The following is a 21,075-nucleotide window of genomic DNA, read 5'->3' as shown; positions in this document are numbered from 1 at the left end:
AGCCATGGTAAATGCTGCACCTGATGTGAAAACTGCCCAAAAATAGGAGAAACGAGCAGAAACAACACATGCTATATAGCACAAATCATAGAAGACTGTAAGGCACCTGTTATGCAGAAAACGGCACTGACAGAAATTCTGCACAAAATGACAAAATTGCCTGTGCAGACCTGCCTGTAGTGGAAACGGAGGCCAAAATGAGCCCGAATAAAAAATCTGAGCAGACTAAGCTCTACGAGCTTCCCCGTAGTATTTGTCGATCTCAGAACGCTTGCCAAACCTCACTGTAATCGGAGAAAGTGAGCAGGCGTGTGCTGGAGCAGCTGGCGACTAAGCCCGAGAGGATGCAATCTGCTCTGAAACCAATTATTGGAATTAGGGTAGCAAAGAGATACACACAGCTTGGAGAAGACGAAGGAAGCTCAAGGCACACAATGGAGAGTGTGTTACTTAGTGTGCAATGGAAAGATAGATAGCCCTAGAGTGATGGGCGTATATACAATGCACGGGGGAATGATAAAACCTCCTAAAGAGGGAAAAAATGCCCCGACGGTCCTAGTGTGTTCACACACATCACTACCACGTGTATATGCTAACAGATTGTGATCCATGTTTGGAGCCCAAATTGAATTTTACTGGTACCATCAGAATCAACATGACTAGTAGGTCCTATGGCACCAGAATTTTTTGCAAATGGACCTCTAGATTGAAAATTAGGTCAGTTCTACACTTTGTCAGTATGCTTGACAATTCTGGCTTTTGACTTGGTTTTTGATATCCAACTTCTGTTTTCAAAAGACCACTAGACTCCTTGCACGATGTCCTCTAGCTATGGTGCAAGTTTGGTATCAATCTATGATAGAGGAACATGGATCGTGATCCATGTACCTATTTCTCAAAAGATACTAAACCTTGGCACACAGCTTCCCTTTGATCCATTGATCTTTGCTATATGATTTTTGTGTGATTTGGACTTTTTTAGGTCAACCAAAAGTCAATCCATAGATCTGTTTTAGGGTTTTTACCTTGAACTGTTTATGGCACTTTTGACTCTCTCTCTCTCTCCCCCGCCGCAAAGAAGAGGGAGCCACCGTCACTGCACTCAACCGGCTTGTTGTTGCCAATGCCGCCGCAATGCTCTCTCTCTCTCTCTCTCCCTCTCTCTCTCTCTCTCTCTCTCTCTCTCTCTCTCTCTCTCACAAGCAGACAGACACACACACACACACCCGTGAGCACACAATGGAGAAGAAGGTAGAGGTAGAGCAAGAGAACTCCTTTAGCATGCATGCACCTCAAAGAATAAGGATTTTAGGTCAAAATGGACCTTTTATATGAATCTCACCCATTCACACATGGGCATCCACAGTGGCCGATCATAGCAAAAATCATGTAAAATTGGGATAAGTGGTGCGTCTTTTATCAGCAATCACCTACATACCTATAGGACCGACAAGCTCGGTCCGTGACTCAAATAATTGATAAGGCGTTCGGCAAAGGTGATAGGGTGTCCATAAGTGATTAACATGTCCCCCTTTCTGATGTAGATTCCGTCCTCAGAAGCTAGTGAAGTGAAGCATGTTCATCGAGGTGGAAGAGCATCTGAGTTTGTAGTCTTTAGCTTTCTTTAAACACTGCAAAATCAACCAAAAATGGCATAGTAATTGCATTTGCATAGACCATATATAATTAAAAAGCATATGCAGTGAATAGGCACACAAATTGATTCGGTAACACAATATTATACATTTTTTCAGCAGTAAACATTAAACTGTAATATAAGCAAACGTATAAGCACTTTGTAAAGGTTAAAAAGTAAATAAGTCTAGGGTCACAAATTTAACAATTGAGAGGCATTAGAAGGTCAACTATTAATACCATGGATAAGCTTCTCAATTCTCTCTGGTCAATTAAGCTGTTTAATCGCAAGAGCAAAGTATTTCATGTCCGAGGGCTAACTAGAGGCCATGCCTAGAAGATCTTCTAGTTAAGTTACGATAAAAGGAATTGCATATGAAATCATCGCCTGAATTATTCCCTTGTTTGACCCTCCAAAGTGTTTTCCACATTGATTCAATTTTTGACACGTGTGCTTATTTTGTATACCTTGGACTTTTTGCTTTTCAACAAAAAGCACCCACACTGGGAAGCTCTAGGGCTCTAGTACCATAGGAAATACATGTGAGTGAAGTACCAAATCAAGCTGTGATTCCTCTTCCGGCTTTAGATTTTAGATTTTTGGCACTTTTGTTTTTTTTGTTTGTTTGTTTTCCACAATATTTCAATTTTGTAACTTTGGGGGGTCATATTGACATTGTTACCCTCCCCAGGCTCATCACAATAGTAAACTCCCTTTATAATACTTAAACTAAAGGTCAAGAGGGATTAAGCCCACTAGAAAGCACTAGTACATTGCACACAATGCTTCATAGTATCGGATTAAGAACCTAAAGGAACCATTGATAATTAGGAAGGCATTTCCCATGGTATTAAGAGAAGATCTCTAATGTCTACTTTGGTCAAACTAGCTTAGTCAGACTTCTTGATTCATACACCTAGACAAGGGACTATGACATAAAATTATATTGAATCTAATGTTTAATACTAAGCAAATGTGCTAAATATTGTGCTACCAATCACAGTTGAAGCAGACGAACATGGATGCTAAAAAAGAAAAGAGGCAATGATAATGGACAAGAAACACCTGTTCGTGTTGATAATCGTGCTCGATTCAAAGAATGAACTAGACAAAGATTGCATGAAGTTCTAATTCCCAACATCGTAATGTGTTCCTGTACACACTAAAAAACACAAGGAATACCTCTAGGAGAGGCACCAACTTTATTTAACATAATCAAAAAAACATAAAGAACCCTAACCTAATTATTTGCACCCCCCCGAGGGTAAGGGAACAGAATATTGAATAGATGGGCGGGTATCCCTATGTCTAAACCCATATCCTCGTTATCATCGAGAAACATAAAGTCATCATCTGTGAGACCATACATGCCATCCGTGTAATCATGCAAATCTTCCTCATCATTAGATGCACATATGTTCACTAAGAATGTCACTAGGCATGTATAGTCATCTTGGTCAAAAGGGTAAGCTTGTGCAATCAGAGAGACATTCTCTACTAAGTAGGGATCAGTTGTGGTCAAGAGACATATCAGCCATTCTAATTTCTCAAAATTCTTCTCGCACGTTAGTGTATCTACCAAATCCCATTCATAGGCAAGCGCACTAGGTAGACTATGTGAAACACTTGGAAAAGTAAAGAGGGTGCCTCTCACCCAAGGTAGGAGTGGATGACTCTAGTGTACTAGCCATATCTGTACACACAGATAGATTTTGGTTAGTGTGTAAATATTATAAGGGTCGTGTCAAAAGGTCGTGTACTAGAATTTGTAGGTTTCAAGATTTTTGTTTGGTGACTCTTGCTCTTTTACTTTTTTATTTTTGTTTTCTTGAGTATATGGCTATATATATACATTCCCTAAGATTGGGAGATTGAGAGGTCAAGGAGGAAGGTTAAGAGGGGAGCAAGTGAATGATGCATGTCAGCAAACACTCCCCCCTTCCTTGGGTAGATCATACCTTTTGGAACGATGTCGGCACCTTTTGAAACCAATTGTTCCAAGTTGTAACGGGTGAATTCTTTGACCAATAGTTTTACATCACCCTAGGCGTTTTATCTAGCTGCAAGGGTGGTAAGGTACTCTCCCATGATTTTACTTGAAACGTTGTTTTAGATGATGGATTTAAAATGGGAGGTGCTATTCTTTCCTTGTTTTTCTGTACAATTTTGGTGGTAGGTGGAAGTTGTGAAGAAGCTTGTGTTTTTGTAGAAGAACTACATAAAGAGCAAGAAGCTTCATTTTTATTTTTCTATGTTTGAGCGAGTGATACATGTCGTTCTCACTTGGGTACCCAAACTAGCTCCGGATTAGGTGTATAGTATTCTGTGATCTTTCCCTTCCAGTGGTCTTCAATCGGCTTTAGTGTTATAGGATTTGACTCACATGGGTCTATAGGTGACATGTAAAAACAAAATTTACGTTTAAGCACCCATATCTGATCATTCCCTTTACAGTAGCCTTGGGCTTCCAATAGTCGTTTAGGAATCTAATGCAATGCTTTCTTACATTTCTTGGAGTGAGTGGGGCATCTCTTACAAGGCTTCTGTTTTTTACCGTAAAACATGGTCACTAAAAAGGCTTTAGGGACCCATTTGTATGTTTTCTTTGTTATATTACAATGAGTCTTGTGTGTCTCATGATTTTTTTTAGCTACTAGAGTTGAAGCTCTAAAGAGTTGGGCTATAGGTACAGATGGTTCAACCTCTTGGACATGCAATGTTTTGGGTGAGGAGGTGATATCTCAGGGACTCTCACTTGAGTGGCAGAGCTAAGAGGTTTCTATGTTGTGACACTCCCAGTTCCCCAATCAATAATACATTTGGTCGCTAACATCCACTTGCATCCTAGGTTTATATTGTCTTCCATAGTTCCAACATGCATGACCAAAAAGTCTTGAGCTACGAACCCGTTGTCATAAATGACAGAAGTGTGCCATGTTCCAAAACCAATGGTTTTTTTCTTGTTGATACCCTTGACTTGGATGGTACTCTCAGATAGAGATTTCTTTCCTAACTAAAACCACACTCCATATGATAGCAGATTATATTTAGCACATGTGTCCAATAAGGCGTTATATAGCACTTTTCCATAGGTGCTATTTAACTCAATAGGGTATCGTAGAGGTGTGTTAGAGCCCAACCAATCATCCTCTGTTTCAACTTGAAATGCATGTGTAACTCCAAGGTTGGCCTCTCGTTGGCGTCTAATACGTTGTTGTTGCTCCTTAGCCTCAGCTTGAGCTTGTATCTTTTTCAATTCTGCTTGTGCCTTGGCTGCTTTTTTTTAGTGGATGGCACATAGCTCCTCTTGGCTTAAAGGATCATAGTATCTTTTAAATTTACTCCCATTGAGGAATCCAATCGTTTCAACTCCATCAAGAGTTTCCACACAAATGCTACCTTGTGGGGTGATTTTGCATACTCTATATGGTTCTTTTCCCGTATATTTGATTTTTTTCTTCTTGTTACACACTCCATACATAAGGACTTTATCCCCAACCTTGATATCCTTGTTCTTTAAATGATGGTCAAACCATTTATTTCTCCTACCTTTCTCCATAAGTGCATTTTTCCATAGCCAATTGTCTTTCTTCATCTAACCTCTCAAGGATATATAAACGCTCAACTAAAGGGTCACCATCCCAATCTTCTTGTGTAGCTACCTGCAAACTAGGAATTACAAACTCCCATGGCATAATTGCTTCTTGGCCATATACCATTTTGAATGGTATACAATTAATAGCCACTTTGTAAACAATACGATAAGGCCATAGAGCTGATGTCAGATTCAAATCCCAATCTGTGTGATGAGCTTCCACTATTTTGGTCAAGATAGAAATTAATTTCTTGTTAGTGCTCTCAACTTGTCCATTTGCTTGTGGATAATAAGGTGTAGACTTATGGTGGGCTATCATGAAGTTTGTCGCAAGTTCCTTTATCACTCCATTTATAAAATGAGTACCATTGTCTCTCACAATCTGAAAGGGACAACCGAATTGTGTAATAATGTTTTTAAAGAGAAACTTAGCAGTTGACTTGTCTTGGCTTTCATCCAGTTTGTCACATAGTCAGTGGAAACAATAATATATCGAGATTGAGTGTTACGAGCTGCCGGACTAATTGGGCTTACAAAGTCTAAACCCCATTTTCAAATGATTGAGTCACTTTAATAGGATATAAGGGCATCTTATTCTTTTGTTGTGTGATCTTGTAAAGTTGGCATTCATCACATCCTTTTGCAAAAAGTGATGCATCTTTGAATAAGGTAGGCCACCAATAGCCTGATTGCAACACCTTTTTAGAAGTTAGTTCCCCTGAAAAATGTCCTCCATTTATACCCATCTGGGCTTCTTGCAGTATGTATAAATACTCATCCTCACGAGCACAACGTCTAAGAATATTTTCCTTCCCTACCTTGTAGAGAGTTCCTGCAATTAGAGAATAAGATTCAAATTCCTTTAACAGTTTTCGAGCTATATCCTTACGAAGCTCTTTGGATGAAAAACCATTAACTAAAAATTTCACAATCTTCTCACTCCATTAAGACACGGTCCCGACTAGGAACAGGGAAGTATTGGGCAATTCATCATCAATTCCAGTAGGGGCTTCACCATTGGGTATGCGAGACAAATGATTTGCCATGACATATCTTTTACCGGGTCTCACCACAACTGTACATACTCAAGAAGAATTAATAACCATCGAATAATTCTTCCCATGGAACAAGGTTTATTTACTAGATACAACCCACATAGAAAACAAACTGTTTGGCAAGAAGGTAGTAGCAAAATTTATTTACTGCATAAATATTCAACAACTTACACCATCAAAAATCCCAAAATCACCTCAAGTCAATGCCAAAAAGGAGCAACCAACCATCACAGAAAAAGGTAAAGCAAAGGTAAACACTGAAGTATATCAACCTCGCAAGACGACTTTACCTTCAATGAGCTTCCATCAAACTTCTCGCGAAGCCTCTACATCAAGAGCCAAACCATCGAGAATGCAATGGAAACTGAGACAAAAAGTCTATCAACCAAAGTTTCCATGACATCAAAGCATTAGGAAGAAGCCAAATAATGTCAACCAAGTGTTGGTATCCAAAGAGCACATCAAATTCAAAGACCTAGTTTGGATACATGAAGCACAAGTTCAACATCAACAAAAGGTGATAGGGTGGGTAGCATCAAATGAGTCAATCATTGCTCAGGGCTACTTCCAAGGAAACGCTTATATTTGGGCCAAAAAGCTGAAAGTAACAGCCGGGACCTACCCACCTCAACCAACGTGTTCTACACAGAACAAGATGCACTATAAATGCAAGACAAACAACTCAAATAGGAGAAAGAAAAACTACAAAAGGCAGAAGAAAAGACCTTCCAAGCAAAAAATGCGACAAGTTTGGGTTCCAAAGTCAGACTTCCACGAAGCTACCCAACACAAACAGGAGAATCAGCGGATGATTTCAATTAAGCTACTCAAAGCACAAGGATTTTATGAAGGTAACATTCAAATATGGTTACCAAAAATTGTAGCTCAACCTAGAAAAATGATGCTCAATCAAGAAGCACCACAAGGCTCCACCCAAAGGCACACAATCAATAGGCAGAGCCAACAACAAGTCACCATTAAGGGTGCTACAATCTCCAGATGGATACCTTGTCATCAATTACAAAAGCAAGGCTTCTATAAGGAAATCATCAGATTTGGCTACGGAAGCCTAGTGTCCATCAAGTCATCGAGCAAAAGGAGCGAATGCAAAAGACGATCACACATGAACAAAAAACAAGATGGGTTCCAAAATCGCTAAAGGAAATTCAATCACAAAGAATCCACACATAGATTCATTCGCTTCTCATGGAAATTAACACAAAGGCTACATCAAGCCCTATCATAGTTGAAGGACTTGTTCCACAAAGCAGTGTGAACATATGACAAGCAAGTCAAAAGCCGCCCAAATATGCCAACCTACTCGACAAAATGGTGGCATCCAAAGACCAACGCAATGGAAGAGGCCTAAATTTCCAGAATTTATGGAAGTGGGTTTCTGGCCTTGAACAGGTAAGTCCAAGTCGCCATTAAAAACACATGGCATAAAAGTCAGAGTCGGGCAGCTAAGCCACTAAATGAGCGAGGCGTTAGTCCCAAACCTTCATGTAATATTCGATGTGATCTAAGCGTCTTAGCTATTCTAGGTACTGCTCAAGCTGGAAGAGTTGAGTATAATTATGTTGTGTCGCTCATGCTGGTATAGGTGAGCATAAGAGTCGAAGTCATTGTAGTATAGTGGTAAGTGAAGGAGGAGGTCCAAAAGACACTCACGCACTTAGCCAGTGAGGAATGAGTGGACAAGCTTCTACATCAAAAACCCTTCTTGGAAACGTGGAAGCTATTGAGACGTCCTTTGATGTCATATGTGCTACATTTGTTACTTGAAGCACCCATTAACTCCATCTCTTACAGTACATGCTTTTGTTTGACAAATTTTCATATGCATATAGAGTGTCCCATAATTGGCACTTGCATTAGGCACTCTTCCTTTGTTTCTCCGAAGCACTCACCTTGCATGACAGGTACTTCAAGTCCAAATGCTCAACTCCAATAATAAGAGCGTATACCATATGCACTTTTTTCCCACCGGGTTTTTTTCCCTTTAGTCATCGAGGTTTTAAGACCCTAATCTAGAAACCCTCATCCTCGACTTCTTGTATATATTTCTTCCACATCAACAATAAGGAAATGTCTACCCAAATCGATCGACAATGACTTGGAGTAAAAATTGCAGATTTGCATATGCTTATCAAGAGAATCTTTTATCTCCAAGGTCGACAACAAATCTCCATCAAACAATGGCAAGTCAAAGAATGGCCTACAACAACAAGCAATGATAAATTCCGTGAGAGAGTGATCCACAACAATCAAAAGTAGCTCACACAATGCTTCAACATTGGTGACCTATTACAGACAACTCAAATTCTAGTGGACCTTGAAAGCAAATCCATCTTAAAGTCCACGCCCCAAAGAGGTTCAATTCTACAAGCTCAGACACATCAACATCCATCTTCCCGGCGGCCAAGACTGGCAACAAAGAGGAGAATGCGCAACAAGAAGAAATGTTGCCTCAACAATCACGCTCAAATCAGGTATCAACAACACGACAGTTATGAATCACTCAAGGAAGGGGGGAGCGTCATCAATGACAAAGCACTTCCCAAGATGAAGTTCAACCTTGAAGACAACCCTATGACAAGACTGCACAAGGTCGTGTCAAGGGACGACACAAATTAGGAAGGGGAGAATGTTTGAGGACAGATCAAACGGGCACCCACCTGGACGAACATGCAGCGAGACACCACATTTGTACTCTATTAATTGTCCGAGTTAGTGTAGTGATACTCTATGTAAAGTCTAATTCTAAAGTAATAGGTCAATTCCCTGAGTTGTAATGATGTCATGATAATTGTAAAGGTCCGTGTGAGCCGCCCAATGGCCATTTACAATGCCCTAGGTATAAAGGTCAATAACTTTAATGTGAAAGAAAGGCTTATTTTTAGAAGAAGAAGGGAGCTCAAAAAACGTACGCTCAAGCTACGAGCTACTCCAAACTTGTAATCAACTTTGCTAATGATTTGGTAATCCGTTTTCAAATCTGAAACTTGCATTGTGTTCCTCTTTCTTTGCTCTTTAAATTAAGTGTAAGCATTGTCAGTTTTGTTGTGGTCTGCGACGATGCATCGTGAGCTATAATTGCAGATTTGAGTGCTTAAATTGCTGTTTTTAGTCGTTTTGACCATAGGAGAGTGTTCTTAGAGCATAGGACGACAGTTCTGGATAGTTTTGTTGCAGTTTTCAGGACCTTTTTATGATGGATTGTGATTTTGGTACCTTGTCGGATTGCGACCAGACTTGCTAGGATAGTGCCCTAGGTGTCCTAGACCTCCTCCTAAAGTTTTGTTGCATTTCGAGTCCGTTCGAGTGCCGAAACGGCGTGATGACCTAGAGCTGTGAGAAAGGACATAGACAGATTTCCCTGATCATTGAGTGTTGGTTTGCTTGTAGAGTTGTTGTGTTTGCTTGTTAAGGTTCACTTTGTGAGATTGACGATCTCATAGAGTCTCCGTGCCCCATCCGAGTCACTTTCCCTAAGTATGTACATTATGTTAGTGCCAGAAAGCTATGCAGACGTCCGTCGTAGCGACCCGCTAACATTGGTGCCTTTCTTTCACATTAAAGTTATTGACCTTTATACTTAGGGCATTCTAAATGGCTAGTGGCCGGCTCACACGGACCTTTACAATTATCATGACATCATTACAACTCAGGGAATTGACATGTTACTCTAGGATTAGGATTTACATAGAGTATCACTACACTAGCTCGGACAATTAATAGAGTACAAATGTGGTGTCCAGCTACGTGTTCGGTCAGGTGGGTGACCGTTTGATCTATCCTCAAACAATGGGAAATCTATGTTAAACTGAAAATTTTCTCTGATCGGATTCGTGTAGGTCATTCTGCAAGAATTTTGCAAACGTAGGCCTGGCCGCCTAATTTAGGCTTCCGCTTCCATCTTCTGATTTCATTGAAAATATTTCTGTTTGTCTGCCTTGTCCTTTTTATCACCACCATGTCTTCCATTTTTGCATCAGAGCTTGCCTGCTATTTATTTTTAATTTTAATTTTTGACCCGTTTATTTGAAAAAATCAAAGAAAATAGCAAAATGCTCTAAAAAAGTAAAGTAAAAATCCAATAATTAAGAAAATCCATTGAAAAACACAACTTTATTGTTTTTTGTTGGATTTTTCTATTTTCAAGCCTTATTATCAATAAAAATGATGGAAATAACCCAAAAAGGACTATTGTTTGATGATTTTCTGATAATATATACACTATTTACACTCATAGGAAGATATTATCAATGATTTTTTTCTTGATGATGACTTATAAGGGCATTATTAGGTAATTTTGCAAAAAATCACACGTTAACATCGAACTTTTTCCTCCCTCTTCAAACATTGCTCTTAATTACTTAGTACTTAGTGCCCTTCCACCCCTCCTAGATGGCGTACTTCGGGACGACTGTGTGCATGGGTTGAACAATCATGTCTATGCATAGCCGTGGTTGGCTCTACCATGCTTTGAAGATCAATGTACGTTAAACCATTATGATGTGCAAGAGCTGGGTCTTGAGTAATTAACTCAAGGGTTTCTGACGCCAAGATTTGCTACAGATTTCTTCCAAAGAGAAAATCTTGTAGCGTGTGTGCTCTCTGTTTGATTGTAACATCAGTATGCTTCAGCACACTGATTGCTTGAGTTGTTGATAGCACTTCTGACTGTTGTTGAGCTTTTTCTCGCCATTGGTAGCTTGGTCTGCTTGGTGCTGTATGGTGTGATGGAGTCTTTTGAGACTTTACTCGCCATTACTTGATTGGTTTTATGGTTTGTGGAGAAGATAAGTGCTCCTTTTTCTTCCAAACCAATTTCATGTTAGGTTCCTTGCTCTCAAAGATACTCATCTCTGTGTTTTAACCATTGGAACCTTTCTTTGTTTTGTCGGTGAAATTTTAGGCACCCAAATCTGAATCGGTTTATCCTTAAGCTGTGCTTTTGGTACCCAAATTTCCCTAACTCCTTGCATGCTACTTCTAGCATTTGCTTGTCGAGGGGATGGAGAAGATTGACTACTTCATGGTTTGGTCTGTTGATTGCTTCTTTTTCATTCCTCCTTGCTTGGTGCAATTGAAACAATGAGTTGCCCGCCTTTAGGTGATAGCTTTAGCTGATTTCTATCCCAATCTGGTACTGCTTTGTATGTTCGCATCCAAGGAATTCCAAGAATCATCGTCTCATTCATACGTTCATCTGGTAAGCATACAAACTGATGAGGACATGAACATCCATGTACTATCACGTCTACTCCCAGTGTTGGGGTTGGGTTATTGTTGCATCCTTTGATTGTCGCTATTGCTGTTGTCAATGCTTGACTTGTTGCCTTCTTGTACATGGAATAACTGACTGCATTTACTTTAGCTCCTGTGTCGACCAAAGCATTGGTGCTATGATTGTTGAGTTGTACTTTGATGCGCGGGTCCATTCCGTCTAACGAGTCATCATCTATTGAAACTGCATCTTTAGGTAATTCCCATTGTCGGTCATCTATTTCTAGAGTGTTGATGGGAATCAGTATCTGTTGATTCTTGAGAGCAGCTTTTCGTTTGAGTACCCGAAGCCGAGCTTCCTCCTGGGCTTCATCAATAACATGTTGTCGTTTAATCTTTCTTTGCTTGGCTGCATGCATTCCTCCCAGCAATTCATTGGTTAGCAGAAAATTTTATTTCTTTAACCGACATCCACTAATCCAATTAGCCATTGGTTCACCATCTAGGGTGGACAATTTTACTGCTCCACTTGTAAATACATCTTCAATAATAAACGGTCCGTTTTCCTTTTTCTTAAACTTGGGAATATGTTGATTAAGGGAATAGACTAAAACTAAGTCCCCTTTCTTGAAGATTTTTGTGATTAAGTGGGAATCAAAAAACTATTTTTGTTTCCGCTTTTTTGCATAGATGTGAGCTACAGCAGTTAGCCTTTGCTCATCTCGCTTTTCCAAATCTTCAAGTCTTTGTGACATTTCATGTCCACTCCATTCGAGATTCTGTGCCACCCTTAATGTCGGCAATAGAAATTACATTGGAAGTATGGCGTCAAGACCGTAAACACGGTTAAAGGGTGTAGCATTTAAAGCTGTTTTGAATGAAACTCGATAAGCCCATAGAGCAGAATGGAGATTCATTTCCTAGTCTGTCCTTCCTGAACTAACAACTTTAGTCAGCATCGAGCTAAGAATTTTATTCGTATGCTCAGCTTGTACGTTTGCTTGTGGCTGATAGGGAGCTGACTTGTTATGGATGACCATAAACTCATTAAGCAAATACTCGATTATCTCATTGAGGAAATGAGTTCCCCGATCACTGAAAAAATCTATTGGCAATCCATATCTCGTGAATACATACTCATATAAGAATGTAGCAGTGGTTTTTGCATCATTCTTTTATGTTGCTTTAGCCTCGGCCCACTTGGTCAAATAGTTCGTAGCTACAATAATATATTGAGCTTGGGTTCTATAAGCAGGTGGCTGTATTGGCCCAACAAAATCTATACCCCATTTACGTTAAGTATTAGAAAAAAGATTTTGACAAGCTCAAAGAGAATCTTACCTCTCAACCAGCCCTCATGCTTTCGGATCTCTCAAATCCATTTGAGGTCCAATGTGATGCTTGTGGTGATTGCCTTGGAGCAGTCTTGCTTCAAGAAGGGCATGCCATAGCATATGAGAGCCGAAGGCTCAATACGGATGAACAAGTTGTGGGCATTTATGAGAAAGAGCTTTTAGCTATTCTACATGCCCTAGACACATGGAAGCACTATTTATTGGGGACTCCGTTCATTTTACAAATAGACCATCAAAGTCTCAAGTACTTCATGACGCAAACAAAGCTTTTTGACAAACAAATGAGGTGGAAAAATTTTCTTTCCCAATTTAATTTCCATATTGCTCACATTGCTAGTAAGCACAATCAAGTGGCCGATGCACTATCATGACGACCAAAAGTTAATGTTGTGTCTATAGCAACTCACAATGATCTATCTTGTATGATAGATGAGTATGCTATTGACCTTGAATTTAAAGACATAGTGTCAGCCCTTGCTTTGGGGAAGAAAGAGGAACCATTCACCTTGCAGGATGGTTATCTTCTCCATGGAAATAGGCTATGTGTTACCCACTCCCTTCGTGAGAAAGTCATGTATGAATCCCATGCTCCTCCCTATGCGGGGCATAGAGGCATTCAACCTACTCTTTGAGGAGTAGAGACGTATTTCTATTGGCCTACCATGAAAGTGGACATACAAGAGTATGTTTCAAAATGTGTGGTATGCCAAAAGACTAAATATGATAGAGGGAAGTAACCTCGATTACTCCAGCCATTGCCCATCCCTAATTCACCATCGGAGAGTATATTCATGGATTTTATCTTTGGATTATCCAAATCTATCCATGGGAATACGGGATATGGACAATAGTCGATAGGTTTAGCAAGCAAGCACACTTTATTCCTGTCAAAAAGACTATTAAGGCACACCACATGGCAACCATCTTCATATCTCATATTTTCAAACACCATGGATTACCAACATCCATCATGTCAGATAGAGATCCTAGAATGACCAGTAATTTTTGGAAAGGTCTCTTTGAAAATCTAGGTACAAGATTGAATTTCTCTTCGGCCTATCACCCACAAACGGATGGCCAAAGTGAGATAGCCAATCTTACGATACTCGATCTACTAAAGACTTATGTTACATAAGTAGATCAACAAACACAATGGGAGAAGTACTTACCCCTTCTAGAGTATGCGTACAATAATACTTTCCATACTACTACAGGAAAAGCACCTTTTGAGATCATAGAGGGAAGACCTAAAAGTCCCTTGCTACTTAAAGTACATGGGAAGATCTTCACTGCTGATGAGTATAGCCACGACCTACAAGAATCTTTTCAAAAGGTTAAGGAGGCTATATCCATCTCTCAACAAAGGCAAAAAGCTGCTGTTGATAAGCACAAAAGGTCCTTAACATTCAAAGAAACTGATTAGGTCTTACTTAAGTTTCCAAAGGCTTGATTGAGGCAAACAACGGGCAAAAATCCTATGGGCCATCAAAAGTATTATGCTAAATTAGCAGAAATATACTACGGTCCTTTTCAAATCTTGAAGCCAATCAATGACATGGCTTATCAACTCAAGTTGCCCAACCATTGGCTCATACAAAATTCTTTTCATGTGAGCCTACTTAAGCCCTACAAAAGATAGAACCAATTATTGAAGACCCTCCAGAAATCAAAGACCAAGAAGAGGTGCTACAACCTGAAGCTATCCTTTGGCATGAAGAAAAGGTGCTACGGCATGGTAAGATTGTCCGATGGTATCTTATTAAGTTCAAAAATTATCCATTTGAAGATGCTAGATGGATGCAAGGAATACAGCTTAAGGATAGTATGAACCTTGTCAATGCTTATAATGTTGCACTAGAGTAATCAAATTTAAATGTTTTCTTAACGAACAATGTTTTTGTCTTATAAGACTAATCCTCTTTTATGCACAAATTTAAATATTATGCATGCTTAGAATCATGTTTGTGATGACGACATCACTCAAACACCAAGTAGAATTTGTCACTCTACTTTGGGAGTATGATATGGACTAAATAGCAGACATGCTTGCGGCAGCTACGTCTTCCAAGCACCAAATGGACTAGTCATCCATTCTGGAATGATTTCGCAGGGTGAAAAGGGATCCTCTACCCACTAAGAAATGTAGACTAATGACTAAGACTGTATCTCTTCTACCTCATAGTCAAGGATGACTATGATTTCAAGAGAGAGGTAATGTCATAAAATCTAATATCTAACCAACGCAAATGATATTAAATTGATCATTTAATGTGGGAGAATAAACGGGAATAAGGGTTAGAATACAGACATGTGCTTATGGATCTGTCTCAACACGGGGCCAAGTCAAAAAGGGGTCCAAATGAGAGATGGTATGTTAAAGATCAATGCTACCTAATGGAGCTTAAAGACCGTAGGATTAGCTTCATTAAAGACCTCCAAAAGTCAGTGTTCAAAAGTTCTTTCACCTTAGGCAAGCTAGGGCTGACCTTGAGGTGGGAATCCTACCCAAGCATGAGGTGCTTGTTGGTTTGCTAAGTGTTAGTGGGAACCTTACCCAAAAGCTTGAGGTGTTTCTCACATGCTTAAATGACTAAATTTCTTGAAGTATTCAATTCAAAGATAACTCTGAAGAGGCATCAAGGTTTCCATGCTTAATTGACTAAGTCCTTGAAGTATTCAATTCAACCAAATGACTTAATAAGCATAAAAGACATGTTCAAATGATCCTCCACGTGTGGCCCTCATGATGTGTTTGAATGCTATTGGATAGGTTTTAAAGGGGTCCATTGAGAATTTAGATACATAAAAATAAATAATTAAGTTCTTTCTCTCAAAGAGGAATAAGAGGACACATTTCCAAATGAAATAATAAAATAATACAAAAGAGAGAGAGAGAGAGAGAGAGAGAGAGAGAGAGAGGAGGAGGACCAAGCATGAGAGGGGGGGTATACTCTCCCACACACACACACACACACACACACATTCTCTCATTGTGTGGAGTGCAAAATCCAAGAGATCTATCTTCTTCTCCAAGCTTGTTGAGAAGTGGAGAGCTTACACCAACACTCTTGGCTATGGAATGCAAATCCAACCAAGAGCCCTGCTTCAATGCTTAAGCTTGCCATCTTCTTCATCTTCATTACTATGATATTATGCTATGCTAAGCAAGAAGAGTGTTGATAAGTGAGGAACTATTTCTTTCTCCTATGGATGATTCTTCTTCCTCTTCCCTACCTTCATTCCCCGCTAGCTCTCTCCACCTTCGAAGGTGTTTGAGGCCTTGGGACTGAGGCTTAGGATAGTTAATTCTTTTTTCAAAGTTTATATTAAGCTTGTGATGCATGAAGCTTTCCATCTTCATAGCATCACCAAGGTCACAAGGAACACAAAGATTGTATTATAACAAGTCTCTGTTGATGGGAGAATCTATAATACAAACTCCTTTTGGAGGGGGGACCGACTCCAAGTAAATCCGGTCCTCAACTATTGTCATGTTCTCTAATACCTTCTCACTCTCTCTCTCTCTCTCTCTCTCTCTCTCTCTCTCTCTCTTGCAAAATTAATGTTCATGCCAAGTTAATTAAGTACTATGTTTATGTTGCTACCATCAATTAAGTTCACCCTCCATGTTTTCAAAGTAATCTCACAAAAATTCTCACTCTGATTCTCTTAATTCCTCTATTCTCAAAGTTCATAGGCCATTTCTATTACATCCCATGACTCACCAAAAATGCATTAAATTCATGAAACATGTAACTCCCACCCAACCCCTTCCCCCCCCCCCCCCCCCTTGATTGGAACGGAGGGTGCCCATAGTATATTTCGACACATTTTCAACCATAGTCAAAAATTTCTTGAAGCACAAAAACACTTTGAACTTTGTCTTAAGCAGATACACCCATGCATGCCTGGAGTAATCATCAATGAAAATCATGAAGTAAAGGTAACTGCCCAAGGGCAGAGTTTGCATGGGCCCACAAAAATCACTATGCACAAGCTGCAACCTGCATGTGGCCCTAAGTGAACCATCCTTTGGAAACTTTGAACATTGAATCTTACCCAAAATACAGCCTTCACAAACATGTTTGACAGGTGCTTCAAGAGGTGGCAAAGAAGCAACCATATCAATTTTTTGCAAATGCAGCAAACTAGCAAAATTCAAATGCCCAGAACATGCATGCCAAAGTTTTCCATCTAAAATAGCCTTCGAATCCACAACAACATTTGCAAGATTTTTCCCATACTTGTAATACAGAGTGAGCTTATACAAGCCACGACATAAAATGCGAGATGCAACAATTTAATCACCAAAAATGAGATCATGTAATGTACATCTGTCATCCACAAATTTGACTACAAGACCAAATCTAGCAAGTGCAGATACAGACAAAAGATTCTTCTTGATCCCACGTACATACAATGCATCAACAAGTGTGAAAGAACTGCCATTTGCAGCATTAAGCACAATCTTTCCAACTCCCTTGACCGGATAAGAGGCATTGTTGGCACAAGTGATTAAAATCCCATGAGGGATATCATTGAGAGAGGTAAAGAAGTCATGATGAGAGATAATGTGATTTGTAGCACGACTATCATAGTACCACACATGAGAATCTGCAGTAAACTGACAAACATGCATCATGGACAAAAAAATCATAAGTGCACTTTGCACTAAAAGCCTATTCTGCATCAACATCAGCATCAAAATCTCCTTTCATAGAAGACTCAACAATAGCTGTATTTGTAGTGGAACCAACATTTGTAGTGGAACCAACCTCTTTCTTCTTAGCCTCTTTGGCCTTCAACTTAGGACACTGCTTGATCAAGTGATCATTAGCTTTATAATAATGGCAACGTATCTTCCTTTTTCCCTTTTCACTAGAATTCCCAGATGAATTGCTCCCACAAGAAGCATTAGGAACATGTGATTTACCACTCGTAAAAGAACCATGAAAAGTGTCTACATTGTTGTTACCACCTTTTCTTTGAGCAGCAATAAAGGCCTGTTCAACTGCACAATATCTAGTCCTGTTTTTTCTTTTTGGAGAGTGATTCTTGCAATAGCAATGTGCATTCTAATGGAATGGCCTATGAACTTTGAGAGTAGCGGAATTAGGAAATTAGATAAAGCACTTTTGTGAGATTACTTTGTGAGCATAGCGGGTGAACTTAATTGATGGTAGAAACATAAACATGGTAATTATTTATCTTGGCATGAACAATACTTTTGCAAGAGAGAGAGAGAGTTTAGAGAACATGACAACATTTGAGGATTGGATTTATGCAGCACCGGTCCCCCCTCCAATAGGTATTTGTATTATAGTTTCTCCCACCAAGAGATACTTGGTACAATACAATCTTTGTGTTCCTTATGACCTACGTGATGCATTGAAGATGGAAAGATTCATGCATCATGAGCATACCATAAACTTTGTAGAAAGAATTAACTATCCCAAGCCTCAGTCCCAGGGCCTCAAACACCTTCGAAGGTGGAGAGATCTAGTGGGGAATGAGGGTAGGGAAGAGGAAGAAGAAACATGATTCCATAGGAGAAAAAAATAGTTCCTCACTCATCATCACTCTTCTTGCTAGCATACATAATAGCATAGTAATGAAGGTGGAGAAGATGGAAAGCTTAATCATTGAAGCATGGCTCTTGGTTGGATTTGCATTCCATAGCCAAGAGTGTTGGTGTAGGTATGCAACTTCTCAACAAGCTTGGAGAAGGAGGTGGAGTTCCTCTACTTTCACGAAGTGAGAATGTACTAAAAAAGTGAGTGTGTGAGAGGTGTATACCCCCAAGCATACCCCTTGCTTGCTTTGGGCAAGCCCCCCTTTTTTATCAAGCTTCAGGCTTATTGGACCCCTCTCCCCCTAGCCAATCATATGCACCATGCATTTCAAGCACATGGGTAGTCTCTAGACGTGTCCTCCTTACCCCTTTGAGAGACAGAGCCTGAAAATATCTAGATATTTGTTGATTGGTACTAGAATATCGTTGGACCCCTCTTTAGCCCATCCAATAGGATTCAATCACACCATGTGGCTAAGAATAGGGAGAGCCTGACATGTGTTCATGTGCCCCTTGCGAAAGGGGGTCCCCTTTGGGTGAGTGGGAGGTTAAGTCAAAGATTCCCTCTATTTTTCACTCAAGCACCTTACCCCCCATGCATGGGAAGCTTCTCAAGCACCTTCCTCATCAAGCATGACAAGCACCTCAAGCACCTTAGCCATCAAGCATGACAAGCACCTCAAGCACCTTAGTCATCAATCACGACAAGAACCTCAAGCACCTTGGTCATCAAGCACGACAAGCACCTCAAGCTTAGGTCGGGTTCCCTCCTCAAGCTCAACCCTAGCTTGCCTAAGGTCAAAGTACTTTTAACACTAACCATTGGAGATGTTTAATGAAGCTAACCCTAAGGTCTTTTAAGCTTCATTATCTAGCCGTGCTCTTTGACTAGCCATCTCTCATTTGGACCCCTTTACCATTGGCCCCATGTTGAGATAGATCCGTAAGCACATGACTATATTCTAACCCTTGTTTTCGTTTATTATCCCATATTAAATGATTAATTTAATATGAGAAAATCATTTGGGTCGGTTAGATATTAAATTTTATGACATTATCTCTCTCTTGAAATCATAGTCGTACTCGAATATGAGGTAGAAGAGAAAGTCTTAGTCATTAGTGAATTTTTCTTAGCGGGTAGAGGATCCCTTTTTACCCTACAACATCATTCCAAGATGGATGACTAATCCATTTGGTGCTTCGGAGACATAGCTGCCACAAGCATGTCTGCTCTTTAGTTCATTTCATTCTCCCAAATAGACTACAAACTCTACTTAGTGTTTGAGAGACGTCGTCATCACAAACATGATTCTAAGTATGCATACTACTTAAATTTGTGCACAATAAAAATATAATTAGTTTTATAAGACAAAAACGTTGATCATTTAAAAGAAACATGTACATTTTCCTACTCTAATGTATCATTGTAAGCTTCATACTATCCTTACGCTAGATTCCTTGCATCCATCTAGCATCTTCGAAAGGATAATTTTTGAACTTAATAAGATACCGTCGCATAATATTACCATGTCGTAGTACCTTGTCTTCATGCCGAAGTATAGCTTTGGGTTGTAGCACCTCTTCTTGGTCTTCGATTTAGGAAGGGTCTTCAATAATTGGTTCACTTGGTGTCTCTCCTTTGTAGGCTTAAGTAGGCTCACATGAAAAGCATTGTGTATGAGCCAATGGTTGGGCAACTTGAGTTGATAATCCACCTCATTGATTGGATTCAAAATTTGAAAAGGACCATAGTATCTTTTTACTAGTTTAGCATAATACTTTTGATGGCCCGTAGGATTTTTACCCGTCGTTTGCCTCAACCGAGCCTTGGGAAACTTAAGAAGACCCAATCATTTTCTTTGAACATTAAGGCCCTTTTGTGCTTACTATCAACAACTTTTTGCCTTTGTTGAGAGATGGATATAGCCTCCTTAATCTTTTGAAAAGATTATTGTAGGTCATGGCTATACACATTGGCAGCGAAGATCTTCCTATACACATTGGCAGCGAAGATCTTCCCATGTACTTTAAGTAGCAAGGGACTTTTAGGTTTTCCCTCTATGATTTCAAAAGATGCTTTTCTCATAGAACTATGGACAATATTATTGTATGCATACTCTACAAGAGGTAAGTACTTTTCCCATTGTGAGCGTTGATCTACCTCTGTAACATAGGTCTTTAGTAGATCAAGAATCCTAAGATTGACTATCTCACTTTGGCCATCCGTTTGTGGGTGATAGGCAGAAGAGAAATTCAGTCTTGTACCTAGATTTTCAAAGAGACCTTTCCAAATTAATGGTCATTCTAGGATCCCTATCTAACATGATGGATGCTAGCAATCCATGGTGTTTGAAAATCTGGGATATGAAGAGAGTTGCCATTTGGTGTGCCTTAATAGTCTTTTTGACAGGAATAAAGTGTCCTTGCTTGCTAAACTTGTTGACTATTGTCCATATTCCCATGGATAGACTTGGGTAATCCAAAGATAAAATCCAAGGATATACTCTCCCATGGGTGAATTAGGAATTGGCAATGGCTGGAGTAATCCAGGTTTCTTCCCTCTATCATACTTGGTCTTTTAGCATACCATGTATTTTGAAACATACTCTTATATGTCCACTTTCATGGTA

At 39.6% G+C, this 21,075-nt stretch overlaps 1 pseudogene; it reads right to left on the bottom strand.

Moving 5' to 3' along the window:
* Window positions 1-225: 225 nt before the first annotated feature.
* Window positions 226-19,042, bottom strand: LOC147460266 (uncharacterized; annotated as a pseudogene).
* Between the last annotated feature and the right edge of the window lie 2,033 nt (window positions 19,043-21,075).

The sequence above is a fragment of the Adiantum capillus-veneris genome, chromosome 4 (assembly GCF_014529385.1).
Source record: "Adiantum capillus-veneris isolate H3 chromosome 4, ASM1452938v2, whole genome shotgun sequence".
Classification (NCBI taxonomy): domain Eukaryota; kingdom Viridiplantae; phylum Streptophyta; class Polypodiopsida; order Polypodiales; family Pteridaceae; genus Adiantum; species Adiantum capillus-veneris.
Note: the sequence above shows the minus strand (reverse complement) of the source record. Positions and strands in the feature narration are given on the sequence as shown.